The sequence below is a fragment of the Taudactylus pleione genome, unplaced genomic scaffold (assembly GCF_031769625.1).
Source record: "Taudactylus pleione unplaced genomic scaffold, aTauple2 ptg000016l, whole genome shotgun sequence".
NCBI lineage: Eukaryota > Metazoa > Chordata > Amphibia > Anura > Myobatrachidae > Taudactylus > Taudactylus pleione.
Genome location: NW_028284418.1, coordinates 16146491 through 16151029, shown reverse-complemented (window position 1 = coordinate 16151029; position 4539 = coordinate 16146491). Strand labels below are relative to the sequence as shown.

The window sequence follows — 4539 nt, the reverse complement described above, 5'->3', positions numbered from 1 at the left end:
TATTTATTATACAAAGAGTAGGCCAGTTATTGATGTCAAACTGATTCTTTTTTTCCATTAGAAAGGATATTACCCAGCTGAAATTTGTTGGTGGAAGATTCCTCTAGCTACTCAACTGTTCATCATTGTTACAAGAGACTTCCCAAATGTTTTAAAAATGTTATCTGCTAACAGTCAAGATGAGCCAAAATGAAGTTGGCATGAAGTAATTAGAAGTAATATCATAACTAATATTTAATTACTGAGTTGTCTTATCATACAATTAGAGATGGAAATGTTGGCAACGTGACTCATTGGTATAAATTGATGGATTTATATTCCGATTTCTCTAACTTTTCTATCACTCTGGATTTTAATCTCACAGCTGTCTATTTTAGGCATTTGAATAATACTTCAAAGTTGTTTGGATACATCAGTTGCGCTAAATGAAGGAAATTTGAAGTCAAATATAATCATTACTTGTTAAATGTACCTGGCTTCTTTTGCATTTTATCTCAGTTTTTCCTGACTTTGGGTAAAGTTTTGAATGACATTCCAGATATGAGAGCTAAAATATTTTAAAGTGTACAGCAGGTTGTAGGATGACAGAGCTATTCAAGCTGTTGGAATCAAATCCCACTGCTGCCATATTTATTCTCCAAGGAGAAGATCCAGTGATGTATATCAAAGTGGTTTCCTAAAGTAGATAAGGTATAAAAGAAGCTAAATTTGGTTGGTGGAAGCACACCTTAAGCTGTCACATGCAGTAGTTTAAAACAATTTATCATCAACTGATGATTGATCAGATATTAACCAACTGAAAAGGAGAAGATCCAGTGACTTATATCAAAGTGGTTTCCTAAAGTAGATAAGGTATAAAAGAAGCTACATTTGGTTGGTGGAAGCACACCTTAAGCTGTCACATGCAGTAGTTCAAAACAATTTATCATCAATTCATGATTGATCAGATATTAACCAACTGAAAAAGGATGGTGATAGTATCCTGCATTAGTCACCGAGTTCAAAACCGTTCATCATAGTTGCAACAGTCTTCTCAAACCTTTAAAATAATGATGTCTGCTAACAGTAAAGATATTCAAATTTTAATTTTGCATGAATTAATTATGTGCCCTATCAGAACTAATATTTTACCACTTCATGCATCTCAATTTCTTTTGTTATTTCAATGAAAATAAACAAAATGCAATTCAATAAAAAATATGAATTTCTCATCGATTTTATGTTTAATAATGAACTTTCTTTTAACCTTTGCTGACATCTTTTCAATTAATACTTTAAAACAAAAAAACCCTTTAATTTTGATGTTCTAGATCTGTGAGCTACCGTAATGACATGCACAAGTGGTAGCATAGCTGAGCGGTCTAAGGTGCTGGATTAAGGCTCCAGTTTCTTCAGAGGCATGGGTTCAAATCCCTCTGCTGCCATATTTATTATACAAAGAGTAGGCCAGTTATTGATGTCAAACTGATTCTTTTTTTCCATTAGAAATGATATTACCCAGCTGAAATTTGTTGGTGGAAGATTCCTCTAGCTACTCAACAGTTCATCATTGTTACAAGAGACTTCCCAAATGTTTTAAAAATGTTATCTGCTAACAGTCAAGATGAGCCAAAATTAAGTTGGCATGAAGTAATTAGAAGTAATATCATAACTAATATTTAATTACTGAGTTGTCTTATCATACAATTAGAGATGGAAATGTTGGCAACGTGACTCATTGGTATAAATTGATGGATTTATATTCCGATTTCTCTAACTTTTCTATCACTCTGGATTTTAATCTCACAGCTGTCTATTTTAGGCATTTGAATAATACTTCAAAGTTGTTTGGATACATCAGTTGCGCTAAATGAAGGAAATTTGAAGTCAAATATAATCATTACTTGTTAAATGTACCTGGCTTCTTTTGCATTTTATCTCAGCTTTTCCTGACTTTGGGTAAAGTTTTGAATGACATTCCAGATATGAGAGCTAAAATATTTTAAAGTGTACAGCAGGTTGTAGGATGACAGAGCTATTCAAGCCACTGGAATCAAATCCCACTGCTGCCATATTTATTCTCCAAGGAGAAGATCCAGTGATATATACCAAAGTGGTTTCCTAAAGTAGATAAGGTATAAAAGAAGCTAAATTTGGTTGGTGGAAGCACACCTTAAGCTGTCACATGCAGTAGTTTAAAACAATTTATCATCAACTGATGATTGATCAGATATTAACCAACTGAAAAGGAGAAGATCCAGTGACTTATATCAAAGTGGTTTCCTAAAGTATATAAGGTATGAAAGAAGCTACATTTGGTTGGTGGAAGCACACCTTAAGCTGTCACATGCAGTAGTTCAAAACAATTTATCATCAATTCATGATTGATCAGATATTAACCAACTGAAAAAGGATGGTGATAGTATCCTGCATTAGTCATCGAGTTCTAAACAGTTCATCATAGTTGCAACAGTCTTCTCAAACCTTTAAAATAATGATATCTGCTAACAGTAAAGATATTCAAATTTTAATTTTGCATGAAGTAATTATGTGCCCAATCAGAACTAATATTTTACTACTTCATGCATCTCAATTTCTTTTGTTATTTCAATGAAAATAAACAAAATGCAATTCAATAAAAAATATGAATTTCTCATCGATTTTATGTTTAATAATGAACTTTCTTTTAACCTTTGCTGACATCTTTTCAATTAATACTTTAAAACAAAAAAACTTTCATTTTGATGTTCTAGATCTGTGAGCTATCCTAATGATAAGCACATGTGGTAGCATGGCCGAGCGGTCTAAGGCGCTGGATTAAGGCTCCAGTGTCTTCGGAGGCATGGGTTCAAATCCCTCTGCCGCCATATTTATTATACAAAGAGTAGGCCAGTTATTGATGTCAAACTGATTCTTTTTTTCCATTAGAAAGGATATTACCCAGCTGAAATTTGTTGGTGGAAGATTCCTCTAGCTACTCAACAGTTCATCATTGTTACAAGAGACTTCCCAAATGTTTTAAAAATGTTATCTGCTAACAGTCAAGATGAGCCAAAATTAAGTTGGCATGAAGTAACTAGAAGTAATATCATAACTAATATTTAATTACTGAGTTGTCTTATCATACAATTAGAGATGGAAATGTTGGCAACGTGACTCATTGGTATAAATTGATGGATTTATATTCCGATTTCTCTAACTTTTCTATCACTCTGGATTTTAATCTCACAGCTGTCTATTTTAGGCATTTGAATAATACTTCAAAGTTGTTTGGATACATCAGTTGCGCTAAATGAAGGAAATTTGAAGTCAAATATAATCATTACTTGTTAAATGTACCTGGCTTCTTTTGCATTTTATCTCAGCTTTTCCTGACTTTGGGTAAAGTTTTGAATGACATTCCAGATATGAGAGCTAAAATATTTTAAAGTGTACAGCAGGTTGTAGGATGACAGAGCTATTCAAGCCACTGGAATCAAATCCCACTGCTGCCATATTTATTCTCCAAGGAGAAGATCCAGTGATATATACCAAAGTGGTTTCCTAAAGTAGATAAGGTATAAAAGAAGCTAAATTTGGTTGGTGGAAGCACACCTTAAGCTGTCACATGCAGTAGTTTAAAACAATTTATCATCAACTGATGATTGATCAGATATTAACCAACTGAAAAGGAGAAGATCCAGAGACTTATATCAAAGTGGTTTCCTAAAGTAGATAAGGTATAAAAGAAGCTACATTTGGTTGGTGGAAGCACACCTTAAGCTGTCACATGCAGTAGTTCAAAACAATTTATCATCAATTCATGATTGATCAGATATTAACCAACTGAAAAAGGATGGTGATAGTATCCTGCATTAGTCACCGAGTTCTAAACAGTTCATCATAGTTGCAACAGTCTTCTCAAACCTTTAAAATAATGATATCTGCTAACAGTAAAGATATTCAAATTTTAATTTTGCATGAAGTAATTATGTGCCCAATCAGAACTAATATTTTACTACTTCATGCATCTCAATTTCTTTTGTTATTTCAATGAAAATAAACAAAATGCAATTCAATAAAAAATATGAATTTCTCATCGATTTTATGTTTAATAATGGACTTTCTTTTAACCTTTGCTGACATCTTTTCAATTAATACTTTAAAACAAAAAAACCTTTCATTTTGATGTTCTAGATCTGTGAGCTATCCTAATGACAAGCACATGTGGTAGCATGGCCGAGCGGTCTAAGGCGCTGGATTAAGGCTCCAGTCTCTTCGGAGGCGTGGGTTCAAATCCCTCTGCTGCCATATTTATTATACAAAGAGTAGGCCAGTTATTGATGTCAAACTGATTCTTTTTTTCCATTAGAAAGGATATTACCCAGCTGAAATTTGTTGGTGGAAGATTCCTCTAGCTACTCAACAGTTCATCATTGTTACAAGAGACTTCCCAAATGTTTTAAAAATGTTATCTGCTAACAGTCAAGATGAGCCAAAATTAAGTTGGCATGAAGTAACTAGAAGTAATATCATAACTAATATTTAATTACTGAGTTGTCTTATCATACAATTAGAGAT

The 4539-nt window shown here is 33.0% G+C and overlaps 1 non-coding gene across 1 annotated transcript; it reads left to right on the top strand.

The window, feature by feature from the left end:
- Positions 1 to 4187: 4187 nt before the first annotated feature.
- On the top strand, positions 4188 to 4269 carry TRNAL-AAG (transfer RNA leucine (anticodon AAG)). The gene has a single exon. It is a non-coding gene; the product is annotated as a tRNA-Leu (tRNA).
- The last annotated feature ends 270 nt before the right edge of the window (positions 4270 to 4539 follow it).